The sequence below is a fragment of the Tetrao urogallus genome (genome assembly GCF_951394365.1).
Source record: "Tetrao urogallus genome assembly, chromosome: 2".
NCBI lineage: Eukaryota > Metazoa > Chordata > Aves > Galliformes > Phasianidae > Tetrao > Tetrao urogallus.
The window spans coordinates 93209260-93233567 of record NC_136814.1 but is presented as its reverse complement, the minus strand read 5'-3'; positions in this window follow the sequence as shown (position 1 = coordinate 93233567).

Below are 24308 nucleotides of genomic sequence, written 5' to 3'. Positions count from 1 at the left end.
TCCTGTGCACGTATTATTTAACTTACTGACCCATTTCAGTCACCTCAAGACAATTCCAATATTACGAGGAGTTGTGATTGTTGCTCATCGTACAAGGTAGTGCTGAATATTTTTGGAAATCACAATGACACTGATCCTTCAAACACCTAAAGAATGTGCATTACATTTGCTGATTTAATAGGTTATGACCACCAATGTGACCTTTTTCAGAACACAGGTCAGAGAATTTCATCCTTGTCACGCCTTTTTCTCATTCAGCGATTTCTTCTTTATTAAAGAGTGTTTCGAAAAATAAAATAGTTCCTGAAATGCAATATATTAACAGGCAAATCTGAGACAAGACAACAGCAGAAGTATCATCCACACTACAGGTCTGCTTTCTTATATTCAGTCCAAGAGGACAGATAGTTTGTAAGCATACCACAACTTCCTGTTACTGATTTGCAAACTCAGGTTGAAGCTGATTTAATAAAAAAATTGTCTTCGGGGTCATGACTTTGAATGAAAGGAAATACTTTTTTATGTGTTTCTATATTTATTTTCCTAATATTTTAATGCTTTAGTCTCTGAAATGTGATGGAAAGATAATGCGTGTGTGTGTGTTTGTGTGTGTGCATGTGCATTTATTATCACAAATTGTCACTGGCAGGAAGATCTGCTCAAATCTTAATGAAAGACTTGTCATTTGTCTTGATTTTTAAATACTTTTTTGAACATGCTGCTTTTCTGATAATGTTTTTTGTTCTTCTATGGAGATAAGTTATTAAAATTTTTTATGTCTAATGAAATCAAGTTAGCAGGGCTGACAGAACCAGACATACAATTTCTGATCTTTTCTGTAATGCTGCTATAGACTCTAATGAAATTTCCTTGGATTTGCACAATGAGAACTGGGAGCAGCCTGCTTCCTGATTTGTGCTCTTACACGTGTCCCCTCTCAATACGTGGGAAAAGCTTTAACATGTAATCAACCATTAGACTTTGTGTTTATTTTCCATTAATCTGTTTAAATTGCTTTTGTTTTCTTCATTCTATTCATCTGATTTAATGAGTGATATTTTCTTCAAACCTCCCCCAGCTGCTCTGAAATAAATGCATAGGCACATCATAGCTAAATACTATTCTTTTTTTTTTTCTCAAACTTGAAGAGATAGATTAATGGGGTGAAAACCTCTTATTAAAAAAAAATTACTCTATCCTTGCGTTTCCTAAACAGATTCACTCACCTGCGTTTGCTAATAATAGTCCTGGTTTTCCCATCATGCCTGCTTACAATTCCCACCTCCTCTTATCTTGTATACAAATGGGCTTTTCATGCTGAGAGCCAGGACTGAATGAACATTTACACTAGCCTGTACATAATACATTTTCTTAAAAAAGAAAAGAAAAGAAAAGAAAAGAAAAGAAAAGAAAAGAAAAGAAAAGAAAAGAAAAGAAAAGAAAAGAAAAGAAAAGAAAAGAAAAGAAAAGAAAAGAAAAGAAAAGAAAAGAAAAGAAAAGAAAAGAAAAGAAAAGAAAAGAAAAGAAAAGAAAAGAAAAGAAAAGAAAAGAAAAGAAAAGAAAAGAAAAAATAGATTTCATGCAGAACTCTTCGGGGAGGTGGGAGAAGGACAAATGCAAGGCTGAGATTATATTCCCTAGGCACATGGACATTTCTTATTGCCTATATCAGTCTTATTAAAATACTCAAGTTACCCATATAACCAAGAATACATATAACCTGAATAAGTTGGAATGTCAAGGTATGCAACATTTATTCATTTTGAAAGCAGCACTGAGAATGTCCAAAATGTGCATTTTACAAATACTAAGACCAGTACAGAAAATGTACAAGATAGCGTTCAAGCAGTGGCTTTTCTGCTGTTTGACCTAAAATGCATCATGGTAAAAAAGCAGGTACAAAGCGCATGTTTTCACATTACATTTTTAATGTATCCTGCTGGCTGCATGTTGCACATCCTACGATAGCACTTGCATTGAAATCAACACAATGAAATGTGACGCGTCAGATCAACAAAATGAACAGCACTCCTCCATGGGTAAATTGAAAAGGCATGCAGCAAGTTTATGCAGAAAGAATTGACAAAACAGATAATAAATTATATTGTTTAGGGTATCTTCTTCTGTCACTGGTAAGAAAAGAGTTGGATGGGGGATCAAACACTAATACATCTTTTTATTTCTAGGTCATTTTTAAATCTTACAATTACCATTACATGAAAACAAAACAAAACAAAACATTATTTTTTTGGACAATAAATGGTTTTACACATGTATTCTTTTTTTTTTTTTTTTTTTCTCCTCTACATTTCTTTCCCTCTTTGTAGCATTTTGGTTTTGTTCTCTGGTTGAATAACGTGGGAGAATATTTTATATTCCACACATAATCACTGGCTCTATTTTCATCTGGTAAAATGAAATGGGAATTCCATCTAATATATTAACTACATTTGCCTGCAATTATAAAATGTATATTGCGTACTTTCTTGCCTTAAAATCGTCTTCACAGTGTCACCTTCCATTTTCACAAGTGGAAGTGATATAGTTACTCTTCATTTACACAGAATTCCTCAAAATATCACCAGAGACATTACACTACCAAAGGAAAGATAATGATTTCATAGCTGTTTTTAGTTGGTTGCTGCTGTTATTTAGAAATCTGATGTTAAATGCACTTCTTCCTTGAACATTAGAAGAACATCAAGAAAATTACTCAAAATACAGAAGCACATTACTACTTAAGGCCTTGAAAGCTGTTCAATTCATTCTACATGCTTGAGAAACAACAAGTCATCAAATGGCTTGCTCCTTCAAACTAAACTAATCTTAAAAAAAAAAAGTCACAAAATTAGAATTCATTCCTTCTCAGTAGAGACTTTTACACTTTTGCACAAAAAAAAAAAAAAAGAGAACCAAACATTTAAAAAAAAATGCTTATGCCTGGAGAAGGAATGTTGGGATTTAATATTTGCCCCCAACAACGGGTTCACTTGGCTAAGCATCACTGAGCATCAATGTATAAATTGTGCGCTTTCATTCAGAGCCACTGCATTTCCACAATATAAGAGCATAAGACCACATGCTGGTATTCTCCACAAAAGTCACTTGTTATTTAAATCAGAACTACAAACCTGCTCCCTCACCTCCCCCTCTCCAGCCCCTAGAGGGGCATATTCTCATTAACATTCTTAATGTTAATTGGAATTACATGTGCACATCAAGAGGAGAATACACCTCCAGATGCGATATTTGCAAGCTTCATATTAAACCAAACTGTGTTGAAATAAAACACATCACTGAACATACAGTTCTATCTTGATATTGAGAAATACTATATGTTTTTATACAGAAAACCAGGTCTTACACACAGATGAAAATGAATTCCACATGATACAACTGTAACCTCCATTGCTACAGGACCTGATCTTGCCGTTTCTCGTTTGTGTGAAAAAACCTGCTGCCTACGAGGTACATATAGGTTTATGATCCAGCACACTTTTCTGCAGTGGAAATTAGGTGCATATCTCAATGATTTTAAAATGCTGACAAGACAACATTACTTTGACTCACTTGTTCGGAAAAGGAGCTGTATGGTTCCCCAAAAAACATAAATTATAAAAAAATCAGGTTAGTCCCTCTACTTTCTAACCTCATGAAAATAATACATTTTAAGATAAACACAATAATCTGGAAATTTAGTGTTTTCAGAAATAAACCTACCAAAAACATACAAAAATACAGCACCACTTTACATTATTCTTTTCCCATTCACTGTATTTTTCTAATCTTAATTTTACTTATACTAAATTCTTTTTGCAAAATGTAAATGTGGAGTAGATTAGAAGACTGTGTGATCTGAATTCTGGAAAGCCCAAACAGATTAGTTTAATCTTTGCAGAAAATTCATTCTGGAATGTTGTTTTCTTTACTGAGTCTTTCTCCTTCCATTTAATGGGAATTTTCTATTGTTAGTTTTAAGCAATTCAGTCAACAAATCATGAGCATCTCCAACACAATTAGAAATGTAGTCCCAGAAGCAAGGGACAAGTTTGATTCAGAAGTCATAAAATGAGGTTTCATCCTTTTAACAAAACTCTCCTAATATGATTACAGAAACATAAATCGAAATAATGTCAAACTCTACTAGAAATCATTATAAATAAAACAACATGCTGAAGCTTCGCAGCTTGTATTCTCCAAGGCTATAAAGAAGACACACACAAGTCAGACAATATTAAGGAAAATGGGGTTGGAGCTGAGGAAAATATTCATTTAGAAATGATATCTGCTCATGGAATAGCATGCCAGGTTTAAGCCCATGACATCTTGGAAGTGCTCATGTAAAATCTCATTTGCCTATTCTTCCTTACTAGTAAAGATGGTCATCAAAACAAGACCTGCTAGAGAATAAGTAATGCAAACGTCACATTTATCTTGCTAACATTAAAGGAAGACAGAAGAGATGTTATATCAGAATATTTTTTAAAAAGCAAGAATCAATCCCTTCCCCATACATTGAAATCATACATTGAATACCAGTTTTCAGGTATGTGGCAGTCACAAATGCATAGACATGAGAAAAAGGAAAAAGAAAAAAAAAAGAAAGAAAAGAAAAAGAAAAGAAAAGAAAAGAAAGAAGCCTTTTTAGGTCATCTATTCCATCCATCTGCTGGAGAAAGATTAGTCCCTACAATATATATGCTAGAGCTTTTCTCAGTCTGATTTCAAATGTCTTCTTTCCATCTGTTCAATTTGACCTTACCTATTTCATCTTGGGTAGTTAAAATGGCTGCTGTATAGTGCAATAATTCAGGGCAACAACTAAAAAATTAAAAATAAATAAATCAGCATGCAAAAGTCCTCTTATCTTTAATGCAGCTAATTTTAAAGCTGTGTTTACCCACACATGATCAAACTGGACAAACGATGGCTATAAGACTGTGCCGTCTGCGTGCGAAGCGTCATCTTTTACTGTATCATATGGATTAGATCCCAAGCTAATCAGGCAGATTCAGAGCTGAGCTGCTCTGAGTCCATCTTACAATGCAAATATTGGGGGGTGGGGCATGTTCAACTGAAGTCTTCTGTGTTTAATGAGTTGCCTTTTCAGCTCTTATTAACTAAAATACTTTAACCACTTTGGTTTTTTAAACTTCAACAATGATATTAGATGTAATCGTTATTTTATTAACATTTTTCTCCAAGGATTTTTCTTTCTGATTATGAGTACTTTGCAATTTCAGACACTATGATGGATGCTACTCTTCTATGACAAGAATTTTAACAGCCCTTCTTCAGCACTCAATGCACACCCAATTATGCGTCTGAGCTAGTAACCTTGAATTTATGTTGCCATGGCGACAAACTGGTCATGCATTATGGATTATCATTGAAATTCTACACCCCTACCTAGCATAATGAGAGTTGGGGACTTAATCAAATCAGCCATTCTGTGTGACACAAAGTGAAGAACTAGCTCTTATTGTTCAGCGTGGAGAAAGGAAGCAGGCCTGATGGAGTGGCAGCTGCAGTGCCGCAGCCTGATAGATTGCCCTTATATACATTTGTGAATGTATAGACAGATGGTTTTCAATGCCTGGAATTTCTGGCTTAGGAAGCAGCTGTTCGGGTAACCTCTGCCGTCTCACCTTGTTGCCATGGAGCATTGCACTGAGGCTGAGAATGTGGACGGCTACATTGACTATCCTGCTGCATTTAGGCGGTGTGGCATCCCTCTTTTATTGCGGGGCGGCAGGGCTGCGGGAAAGGCAGGGCTGTGGTGAGGGCGCTCCCGTAGACCTCAGCATCCTCCCGAGCTGAAAAGGACAGACCAAATGGTAGTGAATCGCTCCGGGGGATTTAATCTGCTTTGCATCTCCTGTGCTGTCCTGAAATCAGAGCCATGGAACGGCACGCATTTCTTGCACTGTTCAGGCATCAGTAACGGCAGTCAGGCTTCAGGTTGCCATACCATGTTTTGTTTGTGTCTCTCTGCTGAGAGAAAATACTAACTCTGCTGAAGTCAGAGCTGAAGGTGGTTCAGTGCCAGAACAAAAACCAAACCAAATGGATATGAAAAATCAGCAACCATTGTAGACTTCTTCCCTGCTAGGCTTCTTTTCTGCCTTGCCATTGAAATTTCTTTCTCTAGTCTGAAGTATTGTAGGAAACTACAGGAACTGCTGGGAGATCATTAACTTCTTTCTTTAGTAAAATAATAGTAAAACTGCAGAAATTTCTAAAAGAATTGGTCCATAATAGGCACTTATAGAGCTTAAAAGTTTAGCATAAGGATCTGAGTATTCTTTTTTTACAACAAAAGAAAGCCAATCTATGTAGTGTTACTCATTTGTTCTTATGACTATTTTCAATTACTATGAGAGTAAGAGTATTTTTCTCTGCTCAGTTCCCCATCTCTCAAACCTTTAAAGTGTCAATGCTTCAGATTCCTCATAAGCATAGATCTGTTAAAAAATCCATAATTTTCCAAAATATGGCCCGTTATTCCAAATCAGCCTTGTATTTTGGAAGCTGTTGTCCATGGAATATATTTTATTTACACATTTTTATGTATAATGTGACCATCATCATCATTTCTGCATGGGGAGCACAATGTGTCTGTCAGCACTGCCATTACGGATCCACTAGATTTGTGATTTCAAAGTTTTCTCTCAGAATAAAACCTAATATTAAAATAACATTTCAAATAAATACATTTTCTTCTATCTACTTCATTAACATCATTTTTCCTTCCACCAAAGGTTCTGTGTTTGTGTTTTGACATACAGAATGTATGCATACATGTGCTATAATGAGATTTAATTTTCAGTATTTGTGTAGGAACTGGATATTTCAGCAGGCTTTAAAAATAGATCAATAGGCAGGTTATTCAGGAGCCTCAACTAATCACCCCTTTATCTATCTATCTATCTATCTATCTATCTATCTATCTATCTAAATATTCATCTATCTAGCAGCATGCATAAATCCCTCACCTTCTATACATCTTGTTACTTCAGAAAGAGTCACTTCTGTCCAGCATCGGCCACGAGATTGCAGTAGCTCCACAGAAGGCTTGCAGTCTGCCCACTAATGGTTTGCAAACTGAAACACCCCAGGAAAGCCTGGCCATGAAAGAAGCACAGCGCAGGGCTGAGGTCAGCTCTGGGGCTGACCCTGCAAGCTCTCTTCCAGTTTGCATGGGGGAAGGTGCTCATGGAAACTCTCAGAACTTAGTTCTTTCAGGTAAAGATCCTGTCCTGCCAAAAAATCTGTATTTTTCAACACACCTCATTCTTCACAGTATAGCAGATTTTGATTACTGTTTGGTTATTTTAAGTACATCATGAGACTTTCAGAATTCCTAAATTCATAGATTTTTTTTTTCCTTTCAAATAAAATGATGTTACTCCTCAAAAAATCATTCACTCACACAAAACTGTCTTTGATAGCACTGATTGACTTAGAGTAAGGAAGAAAAATCAGAGCTAGAACTGGTGGGCTAAAAAAATAGACTGATAGCATTGTAATCTCTGCGAATGAAAGGATGAATGAACCTTTTTCAACTTTAATTTACAGGGCCAGGAATTTCCTTGTGTTTATAAATTTAAGCCAAACCCTTAAATCTGATGTTAGTGTCAAGTTTACATTACTTAAATTCAATTCTTTATGGTTCAGTAACATTCATTGTGTGGGCGTTTTGGAAAAGGATGTTACAGTTGGGGCTGGCACAGCAAGCCAACAAAAATACTAGCGCAAGCTTTAAATTAAAACCTATAGAGAAAAAATAAGAAATCAGAGAATCTTAACATGGGTACATAGGAATTAAGTGCCTTCTTCCACAAAAAAGAAGGAAAGATTTGCAGAAGTCTTTTAATAAGTGTATTAAAGAAAGAACTTTTAATAGGGCAGCCTGATTTCTAGCAGTTTAACGTGATCCTAAGGAAAAATGATCTTAGAATAAAAATAAATACTTGGACAAAGCACTTGATTTGTGATCAAATTGTAGGTCTCAAGGAGTGAGTGCAATGCTATTACGAAGTAAATGAGCTAAATTTAGGACCTAAACATTCAAACATTGTCTATGTTAACTAGAAGTTTTTCAAGAAGTACTGCTGTTGATCTCAGTAAGATTATTATCAGGAATAAGTTTTCCCTCGTATTACTCATACTCCCAGAGAAAAATTGCAATATCAAAAAGTATTTAAAGTTCCTGTGACTTATTGTCATTTCTTTATGCTAATTTTTTTTTGTTTTTTCTTTTTTCAGTTGACAAAACCTGTGCCTGGAATTAAGCTATAAGCATTTCCTTAGAGACTTTAAACACATCACATTTAAAATGTTCTCTTTTGACCTTTTAATTTTCTTTCAAGTAGGAAGAACCAGGCAAAAACAAACAAACAAACAAACAAACAAGCAAACAAACAAGCATCAAAAAAAGCCCAGTGAAATGGAAAAAGAAAACCAGAGAGTGATTAATAATTTCCTCCAGGAGAGAGGGGAAAGAAACTTGAAAATGATCATTTTGTGAATTGTATACTGGATATTTTTTCTCTTGCATACTAAAAACAGAGAAAGAATTATAGATATTAGTTTACCACTTTTATTTTTTTTCACATGTCAATCATGCACTTTCTTGCAAGTAGAAGATCCACATAAATGTGAATTATGCTGAGGTTTTCAGTCTTTCTCCAGTCATCCTCCTTTTGCTGTATAGACCATCAGTGGTGTTATGGACACAGGCTGGGAAGTGCTGCTGCTGTATGAGTGACTCACTTCTGCGCTGCACCCTTGCTCAGGATAAGGAGGCAGAAAAGAGGATGTGCTTCTCATCCAGTTCCCAAGAAACATGTTCATTTGGATGTGGTGATAGTCAAATAATAAGCACTATAAGATTTTTGTCAACACCAGTGGAGTCAGAAGATCATAGAACTGTTTGAGTTGAAAAGGACTCTTAAAGCCCATCTAGCCTAGCTCCCTTGCAATGAACAAGGACACCTACAACTAGACCAGGTAGTCAGAAACCCATCCAGCCTGACCTTGAGTGTCTCCAGGAACAGGACAAATTAGTTTGAAACCATTTCCCATTGTTCCATCACAACAGACACTGCTTAGGAGTCTGTCCCCTTCTTTCTTACAGCTCCCCTTTAGACACTGCTCTTTCTCTTCACTTTGAAGTGCAGTTAACAATCTGAGAAACATGCTTGGGTAGTGAGAACACTTTTATAATCCCCTATACCAATTTACTCACTTCTAGGATCCGACTAATGTATTCATTAAATCTTTTTTTACAGTTACATGGAGAGATTTCATTTCCAATGAGCTGAAGATGACCACAAACTTCAGCCCCTGTCCCAGCAAGGTTTGCTTCTTGGCCATTCTGCTCAGTGAACATATGCTTTCCTGCAGCTCAGCACTCACAGCATAGAACAGTAAAACTTTTTATTATTATTATTAACGATATCCATTCATACCTATATATAGCTGTTGCATATTTATTCACTTTTAGTTTATATGGATTTGTGGCATATTGAGACATATGATATTTTGTATAAAAATTCATTTCTTTGCACACTCTGGGTTTGAGTGTGTGAGTGTGCACATCTCACTATTATAAGTAAGCATTCTTCTGGACATTTTTCCTCATCAGTAAATACTTAAATTAGTATTTTATATAAATATTCGTGCTTTTTTCCTTCTCTTAAGTTAATCATGGACTAAAGTTACAGATATACCTACATAAATAAGTGCACAGTAAGATGCTACAATAAAAGAAACTGGATGGGGAGAAAAATTTTAGAAATAAATGCTGTTCCATCGCACAACTGCCTGTGAGCTGGGATGGTGCCATGGTTGAGAGTCTGTCCCTGTGAGGATCTCTCCACTGCTGCTGGGCCTCACCTCAGTCCAAGCTACTTCCCCTGGTTTTTACCTCCTCAGCTTCTGCTCCAGAAGGTCAAAACGTAGTTTTTGGAGAAAAGATACCAGGCACAGAAATAGAGAGCTAAATAGTTGGCTATTTTTTGTAGAATCATTCTCTGAAGCAGTACCACTTTTTACTTTAGAACTCATAACAGAAAGCCAGGCAAAAGAAGTTGAGCTGCCTGACAGTAACCTCCAGAATTGAAAGTGTCCTTCTCTCCAGACTATTTATGAATTCTAATAGCTATATTTTTCCTATGTTTTAAGCCTGAAGGGATTTAGATCAACTAGACACAAATGTAGTATTTTAGCAAGTTTTAGCACCGGTACATGCTGCTGTGTAATCAATTGGCATGCCAACGAACTTTGATAAGTACATTGACATTGTTAAGATTCAGAGTGCACAAAAGAGACCTCTTGGCACACTAGTAACAAATGAAGCTCAGTGGCATTAAGCATGTCACTTCTACCATAGTTAGGCATGTGACACCCATGCACATTTCTTTTCACACTACATTATTATCCCTTCTTCCCTGGCAAAGTGTATCCCAAACAGATGTTAAGTCAAATAGTAAGATTCTTCCATATCTCTGCAAAGTGTCAAGTAGGCACTAAGGAAGGGAAAATAAGGTAGACTGTTCAATGAGAATTACATGGTAGACTAGATTTTTAACACCAGATTTAACAAAAGCATTATTGTTTCACGTGAATAGGCAATTAAATACGGTGATGCAATGAATGAACAAATGTAGATACTGGGCTTCTTTTATACACTCTCACTCCTACCTCACCATATATGTAATGTGATACAATAAAAGCTTTCATTTCGTGTACAATGACTGAGCTTAAATAAATAGGCCAGTTTTTCTTATAGACAGCTAACACCAAGATAAAGTTTGGAAACAGATACAGAGCTTTTCTTGGAAAATTAAACTAGCTTTTGAGGAAGCTCTGTAAGAGATGATTTTCTTTTTCTTTATTTTTGTTAAATAAACAAAAAATTCCATCAGATACGAATATATTTAGTGCCTCTTCCCTCCATGGATAAGATTTCCTTTAGGAATAAGCAAAAATAAATAACTCAAATGCTGACCTCTTTACACAATTACGCATTTCAGAAAATTAGTAGAGATGAGTCTTTGCACAGTCTAAGTGGAATTCCTTGTGTTGTCATGCTCAGAAACTGCGGAGCCCTTTACAGAGTCACCATAAACAGCTGGAGGATAGATAAAACTCCACCTGCAGACAGTGGCAAAATTAGAGGATAGGGGCACAATCATTCTCATATTCCATTTATTTGTACTACAAAACACAGCTCTAGATAATCCAGAAAATGAGCATTAAGATAGGGTGTCACCAAAAACTCTTTTCCAGCTTTCTTGGTAGCACTATGAAGTAAAAAGAGGACTTAGCAAATAGGAAACAAAACCACTTATCAAACTCGGAATTGAAAGGAGACAGTGGATTTACTCCTCAAGTGCAAGCAAATACCAGGGCTGGCCCAGCAAAATGATGATGTCACATATGTATGGCATATAATGCACAACAAGGAAACAAACAGGTTAAAAATCTGGATTCAGGTGTGGCTCTCTTTTCTAGGAACAATGCTCAGAGAACCCATCCAGATCCATTTCTGAAGATTATCCCAGCACACATCTTTAGAGGAAAAACAGGGACTTGTCCAGAAAAACAAACAAATAAAAAAAACAACAAACCAAACCAGTCAATCAAAAAAAAAAAAAAAAAAAAAAAAAAAAGGTCAAGAAATGTCTTTGTCTCTCTAGCCAGTAAGTCTGTCAGCTTTTATGGAGTTTTCCTTATAGTTCAGCTTTAAGCAGCTTTTCCTAAATTGTAAATGGAACAGTATTTATATTTCAAAACAGCTGTGTGTCCTACCTAAATAAAACTCTCCATCTCACACCCAGTCCTCTCTGGGAGAGGGAAGAACCACAGGCATTGCTGGAAGCAGTTGTTGGCGGTTCAGGTCAGGACTCTATTAAAATAAAGACAAGCAAGCAATACCTCCAGGAGCAATCTTGGCTCTCCCAAGGAAATAAGCATATGTTTACATGCCATATTCTCTTCCAGAGTTTATTTTTCAAAAATAGGCATCGGAATGATGAGATTTCTCATGTTCTTCCAAATATGAAATGCAGCACATAAAAAAAGCATGGGTCTTTAAACAATGCAGTTTGTTTGCACATTTCAGTTAATTGCTACTTATCCTGTCCAGAGAGGAAAAATCTCATTTTACATACTCTTTCCACAATATTTAACTTTGATTTAAATATGTGTAGTCCTCATGTTAGGTTTTTTCCATAACCAGAAACAGTTGGCTCAAGCATAACTTAAACTGAGTTTTTAAAGACATAATATAACATTATATGTTATTGTACACTAAAAGAATTGGCTTGTGTTTCCTGCCTTATGTTCTTTAGATCAGGAACATCTTAATGTCCCAGTGAGTCTATCTGACTGTGTGACCTGTTTAACTGTAATCATACCTTGAAGTCTTTGATTTCAGTAAAAGCTGATGTCATGGTAAATTTCTCAGTTAATATTTACACTGTGAGATCTGTTGAAATGATGCAATGTCGTGCTTATCTGGAGTGCATTACCTCAGAATGTCTGTGAATCTTCATGAGTTCATCTTTAATAAGAATTTAAAAATATTCATTGTTCTGGGAACTGAGTGAAAGCACTGCTAGCAGCAATTCTTATTTTATTAAATTTATTTATTTCTGTCCTTGTTCTGCTTTTCTTTCGCTTAGGGCAAGAGGGGAATTGGTGATAGGGCAGTGGATAGACAGAGATTTTTGACTGCCACTTTGTTACTTTTGATTTTGTGGAAGGAATTCTTCAAATTTTTTTTTGTGCAGAAATATACATTTATTTGTGCAGAGGGATTCTAGGTTTTTGTTTGTTTGTTTGTTTGTTTGTTTGTCTTTTAATTGCTTTGGTGTTTAGATTGATTAATTTATGTCTGATGTCTAAATATGGAGTATATGCCGTCTGCGAGTAGTACTTTATGAAAAGCCAAGATATGACAGCAAAAAAAGAGTAACATCTTCTAAGTTGTGGAAGTATTACTAATAATTCCATTTAAATCCATGCTGGTGCTAGTACTGAGACAGGAAATTAACTCATTACTGGTTTTACCCATTTTTTTTTTTTTGCTCATAGTATTGAATTTAGGACAACAGCAAATGAATGAAAAGCAATTGCAACTATAGATTACATTTCTTAATATTTGTCTGGTGAGAATTTTAAGTCTATATAATTTTTTTATATTTTTTCCCCTACAACTAACAAATAACACAAAAACAAAACACAACAAAACAAAACAAAAAACCAGTAACACCCATCCAAAATTCTAGATCTTATTTCAAGCTATCACTGCCTTTACTGTAGTTTCAACTTACCCCAACATCCAATATCAAGAAAAGATATGTTGGACCCTCTTCTGTGATGAATATCATGTCATATATGGAAAGTCTTTCTTTTTGAGTCACAGATGGAAACAAATTTTATGCTCACATTTGAATTAATCATTAGTGGTCACTATGCACAAACCCAGAAAGGGAAATATATGTTTTCTTTGTGCGCCCTGAGAGCTCTTGCCGAAGGGAACTGTATGAATAGCTCTAAGTTATTCTCTCAGATTGATCAGGATAACAGGAAACAATTTTCCCCTTCAAGTATTTTGAAATTTTATTTCTTCTAATCAACATTTTTGTTCATATTCTTCCACTTCAGTGATCAGTTTTGCCAAGAGTTCCAAGTTTTGGCCATCAAAAGCATCAGGGCTTCAGAATTTCTCTGAAAATGAGAACTTTTCAAAACCTCTGCCACTATTTTCAATTTTTCAATCTATCAAAAAACTCTAGCATAGAAATATTTTGTCAGCATTCATATGACAGTGTTATGTAGTCAATGCTTTTGTGTTGACCAGGATGTTAAGAAATAGAGCTGGTTATCAATGCCATGCAGTTTCAAATCTTGATTTTATTTCAAGACTATTATTGTGTGTTTTATGTATTCTGTAATAACTAAAAAGAAAAAAAGAAAGAAAGAAGATTTTTGCCTATAAGTTTTTGATTCAAGTGTAGTTTTTCTCAAAATCAAGCTGCACCAGATTGGATTGGGTACCTCAAATTTTGCTGTTTGACATTATCTCATGTAATCTCATTCACATTCCTATGAGACATTCCTATAATGTCACTTGCCTGGCCTGGCTGGTACTGTAGTGGAAATCCAATGGAACTTCTTATGGAAGCTGCTCAGGGAGACAAGACTGCACTGGCAGTTAGTATAAAATATTGTACATACTGAATATGTATATACATGCCTACAGAGACATATTTCCTTCTAGAGAGGTTTGCATCTGTTCTGCTACCATCCATGATTTTTTTTCCTGCTAAAGACTCAAAGTGAAATATAAAAATATAACCATGTCATTGATAAAATTAACAACGCAAGATCTGCTTTTCTTGTAAATGACATTGCTTGCACATGGTAAAATGCAAAAAATATATGCAAACATTACCTGTACTCACTATAAAAACCAAAACAACCAGAACAACCACAACATCAGTGATTGAGCTGCTAATTCTGTAAGAGTACAATCTTCTAGGCTGAATAATATTATGTTTTATCTCTATGTTTCTAAATCACTTATTTGTCATATTCAGATGTGATTTTCTTAGGGCAGAAACCATCTTGCTGCTCTATATTTTAACAGAATATTTTAGATTGGAGTTACGGTCAGTGGTGAGATATCTGTACACTGATACATAAAACCAGTATCATTATAAGGCATTTTGCTGCTAAAAAATGACAAGTAGCATTATGGATGCTCTTAATTTCTTGATAGTGAGTAGTTATTGATACAGAGAGCCATGCTCTGTCTTTTCAGTATTTTATCCAGGAGTAACCACCGCAAGAGCAGATTTCAAGAATCATTTCTTTGGAGGAAAAGATAATCTGAAGCCATGAAAACTTTAGAAAAGACTGAGGGACAGATACTGAAAATTTTGCTCCCATTACACAGCACCGGATTTAACATTTGATCTCATTGCTTCTGCTAGAAAGGAGATCTCACTTCTGGTAGGATATGTGTTTAGTGAACTCATCCAGCAAGAGGAGCAGAACTCAGGAGCTCAGAGACCTGAGCTGGATGCACTTGTAGTATTACTGTGTACGTTTGTTCCTCACCAACAACATTCAGAAAATCCAGAAAAATGTTCCAAGGAATGGGTACTTTCTTTTAAAACCTAACAGTATAAAAAGTTGCTAGACGATATAGTTCTGTTTACATACTTCCCCACTGTATTAGTGCAGATACCAGTTCATCAACATGGAGCTTAAACAAACACAAACTTTTATGCAGGTTTTCAAACATGAGCTTGATACTCTTTCTACAAGGAGCTATTACTAAATTACTAAATCCAGTATTTAATCCAGTATTTAAACTTGGTCATGCTATATAAACATGATATGAAAGAAAGTAATTACTTATTATAATGTATTCTAGATAAAATTAGACACTGATCCTTGAGTATCTGTTTAGCATAGGCCATTAATTTTTAAGAACTGTTTTCAGCTTGATGTTGGATAGCAGTAAAAAGAAAATGTCATTTCCAGAAAAACTGCTACAAGTGTAAGAATGTACATTTGATACATAAGGAGTTTTATAACTTCTAGGGGTAAATGTTATCTATACCCTGAAACAGTCCCAGAAAACAAGAAGCTATATTGCTGCCTTCTCATTCAAGAAACTAGAAGCACAATGGCTCTAAATTGCTTACCTCTATAGATGAAAGTGGCACAAGAAATAAGTGCTATTTGCAAAAATTCCTTGGATGGAAAAATGTTGATTAGTTGAAGAAAAGCTTTTTCTAAGAATTTGATAATTTTTGATAGTTTTACCATTTGGAAAGACTATTAAAAGCTGATGGTACTGTACAATAGCAACCAGCTGAAATGTCTGCCTAGAAAGTGAGAAAGGAGCTCATAAGTGTATTCCTGCCTAGATTTCCGTGATTAAAAGGCAGCAGGATCAATCACTGCAGATACCAAACTATGCTCTTTAAAGGGAATTGTTTCTAGTAACATCAAGCGTGCGGAAATTTATTTTCTTTAGTCATCCACCACTAGGGTTGGTTGTAGCTCTAGAACAATCAAATGCCTGTTATAGCTTGTGGAAAATGTCATGGCTTCTCTGTGTGAAATAAAACAATAATTTTAATAATAAAAAGACAGAAAATAAACAACTAAACAAAATAGAAACTTTTGCAATTACAGCCAGGGACTGCCCAAAGGCATACTAGCCCAGGAAGAAATTGTGGGTTCATATCTACTTACTTGAATGAAGAGTTTTGATAAGAAAATGTCAAGTGGAAACATCCCCAAAGCAGTATTTCTTTCCCAAGAGGAAATCCATGCAGTCTGAAAGGAATTAATTTATAGATAACTGGAATGTGTCCTCACAACAGTGCTGGGTAAGAGATATAAAGCGCCAGGAAATCAGTAATGCACAACACTAGGAACAGTTCAAGACACCCAAGAACAGAGGGAGCTGAGAAGATAGAAGGAAAGTCTCTTTATCTACAGTAAAGTCTGTGAAAATATTTTTCAGCTTGTATCACTCTCTCTTGTTCTCATTCCATCCAGTTAGTGAAGACTCAAAGGCTTACATTTTTTCTTACATTTATGTTGTGGAAGCCAAGAACTTCCCCCCAAGACCGCAAGACTGGGGCTAAGGTAAGCCACTGTAAAGAGACTTAGGTATATGCATATATTCTATTTCATTCTGGGTGAAAAAGGCAAATCCATCTTTATGTTCCATGTCCAACCATGCTGCATTCTAATGGAATATTCTAAAGGTTATTTCAGAATAGAATTGATATAACAATCCAGAGTGGATCATGCTGTACCAGTAACAAACAAGCACAAGGATGTCTTACATTTAATGCACAAAAAATATTTAGCTCTTTAGTATTACTTATTCATTATTACCCAGAAAGCACCATATATTTTCATGTGTACCCTGAAGAGAGCTCCTCAGAAGAGACTCATACAGAAAAGCTGACAGAGAAGCAGACAGTCAAGCAGGAAGAAATTAAAGAATGAGCTGTTCCATTGGTCTCAGCCTTGGTATCGAAGAAACTGTCTATTTTATTTTCTGTGTTCAGCTTTATTTTCTATGATCGGTCAAATAATACAAAAAGTAACTTAGCTTTTATGCAACTTAAGTTTGCCTGTCAGTACCTAATTAATTGATAAAGAGGGCTGAGAACAGTAAAAAGTATCCCTTTGCCAGGCTCCTCAAGGGATAACAGATGTTCAAGTACTTCCCCCTTCAACAGTGGGAGCTGTGATATTTGTGGTAGAAGCAAGAAAGGTTCCATAGTGCTTTTGTGCCTTGGATGTTGCCTGATTTCTGTCCACTCTGCTCCATCCCTCTGTGCCTTTGCTGTGACTTCCTCACCAGCTCCAACAGAGAAGAGTGTGGCATGATCCAGAAAAGAGGCTGAGCTCCTCACTGACACCACTTTGCTGGGTCACAAGTTCACCGGCATTGCTCAAGTTTCAGACTCAGAACACAGTGTCTGTGGGACTCAGAAACAATTCCTCTGGCTGCCTGTGTTGGCTGCTCCCACTCATTGATTTATGCTGGAGATGCTTGGAGCTGCGGCATAAATCTGGTTATGTAATAGAAACTTGATAACAGAGAAAGTCAATACATGAGGGCAACGGAGCTGAAATTACACCCTAGAACAACCTTTTGTTAACCCTTTCATAGTACATCTCTGGGCTTCTCACAGGAATGTTACTTGTAGGACTTGTACATATCAGATTGATCCTCTTCCCTTTGCCTTGCTGGAGCCAAACAGAATCTTTTTTCACAAATAACATCTCTTTGCAAGAGAAAACTACATATTTGCTTCAGTTAAATACATCATGAAAGATGACCAGCTTGTTCACATCAGACAGTATGTCAGTGCTACATTTATTTATGTAAACAACATATAATACTTTATATCATCAGAATGTTTCTGACTTGGACGTGTTTTCTGGGGAAAGTTTCATTGTCATTTTGTTTGTTTAAATGGTGTGGCAATTAGCTCATTTCTGAAGTCTGCTTTCCCAGCTGAGCCCTGTGATCTGTGTAAGCGGGAGGTTTTGGAGGCCCACAGAAGAATTTCTGACAGCCACAGTCTGCATTGTTCCTCATTTTAGGCAATAAAGACAACTTAAGGCTGTAGTTCTTTAGACAATGTACATGAAACTTCCCCTTTATGTTCTCATTAATCTGATTCCTACCGTTATTAGAAACGTCTCTGTTATTAGAAACTCATTTATCACAGATCTTTATATTCATGGCTTCATTATTTGAAGTCTTGATGATAATACAATTTCAGTTTTTCTTTCTTCTTCACTGAAGCTAGGGTATTTGCATACTGGATATCTGGGATTTGCAGAGAAACATGGAGATGAATGTGAATAGAATAATTATCTGTTCTTCAAGGTGAGCTTTGCTTCTCATGCATATATGTAAAATAAGTTTGATTTTATATTCATATGTTCTTTATAGAATTGTAGTAATAACACGGTCTTTCTAGCATAAGACGACTCAAACCATAAATAACTGAAGTCTATGTGAAAAACATTAATGGAGTTGATCTAAAGCAATATTTCATTAGTATCCCAAGAGTAGTTTTATGAAATGTGAAGCTAACACCATTATAAGAACTTGTCTGGAAACCATTACTTGAAGATTGGAAGAAGTATAAAAATGTCCAGGTGTACTTGAAGTTGCTTAGCAACTGCATCCTTAATCACCTTTTCCAAAAAGGGAAGTTTGACAGAGGATGGTAATTTGATGATTTCTTGAGGAGGGTCAAGACCTCAACATACTGCAGCCAGGATGTCATTTTTGCCCTTCAAAAAGAGGTGTTAATGAAATGTCCATCCAGCAGGAAAGTGCTTCCTCATCAACTTTCATGAGTATTGTGGTTTTCTCACCAAGGTTTTCATGAGTACTGTGGTTTTCTCACCAAGGTTTTCTCACTCATTTGCACCTGGGAGAAAGCACTATCAAAATCAGCCATGGATGTTCTCATAACTTCTTTATTGACATCCTTTTTTTGAAGGCCAACAGTATTAGATGAATGCTTGTTGCCTATCAAGAATTTAAGTATGAATACACTGTCTTCCTTTCTCAGAAAGTAAGAACCAACAGAAAAACCAAGTATCATTTTGGCAGTGGGTAATCTCTCTTAACTGCCTTTATCAGAGCTGAAAATAACAATGTAGATAGAATTATAGGGACAGTAGCAATAGGGACACTCTTTTTTGGCTTTATTTGTGTCCTCTTGCTCTGAATCACTCTTACCATTCAGCAACAACTCTACATTTTGCTTGTTCAATTTTTTCCTACTAATGTACAAGCACTTCTTGTTGATGTACCTACAAAGTCTCATGTCCAGATGAGTTTTCGTTTTCCTCACACCAATCATTCATGTCCAGGCAATATCTCTGAATTCTTCCTATGCAGCCTCCTCATCCTGCCTTCTGGCATGGCAGCATGCTGCAGATATATAGTACAGATGCCTCTAAAACTAATGAGAAAGCCTTTCTCTAAAATCTGTAGGATGGCAGTATGCTACATTTGCTCATTAAAACGTCTTTTCAAACTTACCACATAACACCACAAAAAGGAACTGGACAAAGGTATATCTGTGGCTTTATTTGTTTAATTTTAATATTCAGATACCTTATTTGTGATTTTTTTCTAAAATAAAGTTAGCCATAAATGTTGGCCATAACAATGTGTTATTTATTATGATATTCTCCTATCATGATTTGTGCGTTCTTACACTTGTTATTATGTATCTGCTGTGACTGCAGTTTTGTATTCCTTTACCTATTTTTATCATCTTGTTAAATAACCTGAACTATTCTCTAATAGTAAGATTATTCTTATTAGATTCTCTAATAAGATTATTTAAAATTTCTTCTAAGTATTTATTTACTCACTACAAATTAACACCTTTTTTCTGAGTCATACATAATATTTAAGAGCCTTTCCTTACTTGAGTTGTACTATAAGATTGTCTTTTTTACATGTATACTGGAGACAATTTTATATCATTACATTATTCACCTCCAGATGCTAAAAGACACATTCCAGTTTACCTGAGGCATCAAAATTCCCTATCTTTCTTATGTTGTGATTATATTTGTACATAATCTCCCTCTCAGCATTTAACTTCTCATTTCACTGAGATAAATACATATTTGTGATCTGTTTTTGTGTTCTTGATAAAAAAATCTAAATTTACCCTGAGTACTGCTATATAAGAAACCAGATATTTCTAATATTATGCAAAATAGAGGCCCTAATCTGACAAAGCTGAAGCAAACTTTGGTCTTCAACTGCTTATAATTTTTAAAATTAACCATGTGACTATCTGCTGGTTCATCAAATATAATAATAATAAAAATAGCCAATAGATTTTAAAGAGTCATTATTCATTGCAGATCACTCACATTTAAGCTCTTTATCACTTTCCTAACTGAATGATTTAATCTCAAACAGGTGCAAAACTGGAAGTTTCAAAATAAACCTGACATATACTCTTTGGTACAACCATTTCATATCTTACAAACACTTCTTTTTCTCATCCCTCTGTATAAAATTCCTTGTAGCATATAAATGTAGGCATTAGGATTAGTAATCTGTCTTTGGGAAACAAGGGAAATTTACAATTCCTGCTCTGAGATGCCTTTTCTGTAATTCAATCAAAATTCTTGATAGCAATTTTGCATGGGTGCTTCTATGAACTCAGCTTGAACATGATTCTCAATATACATGAGAGGAAATAATATTTATTGAATTGATAATGTTAAAAACAAAACAGCAAGGTGAGTGCTTCAGTGCTGTATGTGATTTGAGTATAGTTGTTGACATTAACTTAAAAAGCCCTCTGTATGCATTGGTGTTATTGTTGCACAGCATTAACTTCAACATGTAAAATTAAAGGTAATCAAAGAGTTCAATTAATCAAAAGAGGGAATATTATGTATCTAATCAGAATTCTTTATAGAATATGACTGTTGTAGATGCTGTTATTTGGGATATGTTGGACTGAAGTTCAACTGCAGTTTGTTAGAGTAAGAGATTTTGATGCTGTATGAAAATTGTTCCACATCGTGTTCTTTCTATTTTTGTTATTATTAATATTATTATTATCAGTTTGCTATATGGAAATGCTGTATTCTTTAATTAGGATTTTTGACAAAAAATATTTTTTTCCCCTGGGAACGTACTAAGATTCTTTCCAAGTCTGAGGGATTTTCAGCCAACAGAACCACAGAACTGGAGAACAGTTGCCATGAAGATGATCAGGGGGCTGCAGCACCTCCCCTATGAAGACAGGCCAAGGGAGCTGGGCTTGTTCAGCCTGGAGAAAAGAAGGCTGTGGGGTGACCTCATTGCAGCCTTTCAGTACCTAGAGGGAGTCTACAAACAGGAGAGGAATCAACTCTTTGAAAGGGTTGATAGCAGCAGGACAAGGGGAAATGATTTTAAGTTGAGGGAGGGGAGATTTAGGTTGGATGTCAGGGGGAAATTCTTTACAGAGAGAGTGGTGAGGTGCTGGAACAGGCTGCCCAGAGAGGTTGTGGACGCCCCGTCCCTGGAGGTGTTCAAGGCCAGATTGGATGGAGCCTTGGGCAACCTGGTCTAGCATTGAATGTGGAGGTAGGTGGCCCTGCATGTGGCAGGGGGGTTGGAGATTCGTGATCCTTGAAGTCCCTTCCAACCCTGGCCGTTCTGTGATTCTGTGAACAGACAACACTGGGAATGTTTTATCCACTAGCTAATTATTGAGAAAATATTCTGAGAAATCAAATAAACAGCACTCAGTTACTTTCTTTTGTGTCTTCTAAAGCTCTGTAGATCTCTTAAGTGCATTGCAAGGATTGCATTGATAGGTTATGGGTGAGAGTTCCTTCTGGGTGTAAGAATTTATGTCCAGTTAAGAGGAAAATGAAGTAGAGGGGCATTCATCATCCACCCAACTTTACCTGAAAAAAATGCAGACAGATATTTCGTTAAGCATATTTCCTCACCTTGGTGTCCCCCTGAAAAGAGCTGGTGGTGTCATTTTTTTTCATATGCCTACTGGAGATAGAGGAGTTTCCTACAGATGACTAGCACATCTCATGGAGTGTATAGATTGTATTGTGGGGTCTTCTGCCTATTCTCCAGGGCAGGTATTCAACAGTATCTGACAATTTTGCAGTTAAGCTTTGGGCAATAGATCAATTAGCTGTTTTTCAGGAGCTCTTTTGCTCTTCACAATGAATGCTTACACAGATAAGAATCACTCACTCATTTCTAATAGCCATTGCCATGATAGTCAAAAGTGGAAGACACCTGAGTCAAGGTGTTATTTCAATTTTAAACTTCAACATTTTGAAAGCACTCGAGGTACAAATGGTCACCCTGCAAGTGTACTTACACCCTCTGCATCACTGATGAAAGAAGATAAGGTAAAGTCTTTTGAATTATTTTGTGGAGCCATCATTGTCTCTAGGGAGACTGATGTTTGAGCATCTAAAATACGTGTCCTGTCTGCCTCATTGATATTAATCATTCATTAGGATATAGATCTTAAATTCCTACAATTAACAGTATAGCCTTGAATCTCCCAGTCTCAGACATTTTATCATGGGGTTAGATTATTAGTATAACATTTCAGAACTAGGACTTAGATGACAGCAAGCACATTGTTTTCCTTCATTCTAGTCTATGTTAAGACCAACAGTAGGAAGAGCTGTAGCCCTCAGGAGGTAATCTTTATTAAAATAATCTAATCAAGACAAATGTAAAACTGTTCAGACAAAAATTATATTATCCTTGCTTTTCAAAGAGATCATATGTATGTTTTGTTAATAATTGTAAGATATTTTACTGTGGAGTATGTTTACAAGTTATAATAATACATCATAATTTTGATTATGAATATGATAATATTTCTCAAGTTAGATTTAATTCCCAGGAAATACTTGGAAGTATTGTAATTTCACGCTTGTTTTTACACATTTTGCAATGGGTAGCTATGGGTACTTCAGATTTATTACATTTTCTATTGATCTTTTCTTTACATTTCTTCATTTGTGGAAAAGCAGAAATTTCTAATTTTCTTCTCATTATATCTTTCACATAGAGAATCATATATTGCAATATATATCCTTTTTTATTCTATTTAAATTTAATACTCAACAAAATCAGCTCTGTCACATTTTGGTATATTTCACTTTTGGTATATTTCACTTTTGGTACATACTACTTTGTGTTATTCTAGAGTGCAAATTACTAGTAGATCAGTTGCTCTTTATTAAATATTTGAAGACAGAGACTATATATAATGAAAATATACAAGAAGGGACTATGAATAACAAGAACATGCTTACAGTCAGTCACTAGTAAGTAACCAACTAAACGCCTACAAATTCCTAATCTTGTCTACTCTACTGTGACATGGTTTTATGTCCACAGAGACACTAAAAGAACCATTTAACAGCATAATTAAATTCTGTATCTGCCTAAAATCCAGTGAAGTTAATGAAGTCAAATACAGATGGAAGTTCGAAGTGTTCAGCACATACAACTTAATGCAATAGGTAGAGAGGTTAATGCTAACTCATTGGAAGTAGTACAGTGGACTTATAGTGCTCTTTAGCACTTCAGAAGCTGAAGAAAAAATAAAGCTACATACAAAGTTAAATAGAAAAAAAGGCAAAGTTAAGCAAAATTTAAAAAGAAAGAAACAAGACAAGTCAGTGTTGCAGACCCAATGGAAAGGCAGCAAAGAGAAAACTACACAGTTGTACGTAGCTCTTTAAAATTCCTCAGCTTTTAATAGCAGAACGATATGCTGTGCACCATCTGCCAGCTGTGAACAGAAATAAAGTCACACATACAGGTACTATAAAGTACAATCTAATGAGTGTACTAAAGCTTAATATATTTTTTTGTAAATATAAAACCAATTATAATAGACCAAATCTATTCCTATGACAATATAATGAAGAGGCTTATGCTTCTGTAATGAAAGGGTTCACTACACTTAGTTTCATTATCCTGCATAATGCCTTACTGAATGTATTCTATAGTCTCATGTACAACAATTAAGATGATAAACACGAATAGATACACAGAAACTGAATCATTAGAGTAGTGAGCAGACTACTAAGATTTACTAACTTTTCATGAATCTATCACTGTGAATGCATGACATTCTTGACCTTTATGGCTTTCAAAAGGGCTTTTCAACAGTAACAGCAGAAAAAAACCTCAAAGTTTCTCAATATAT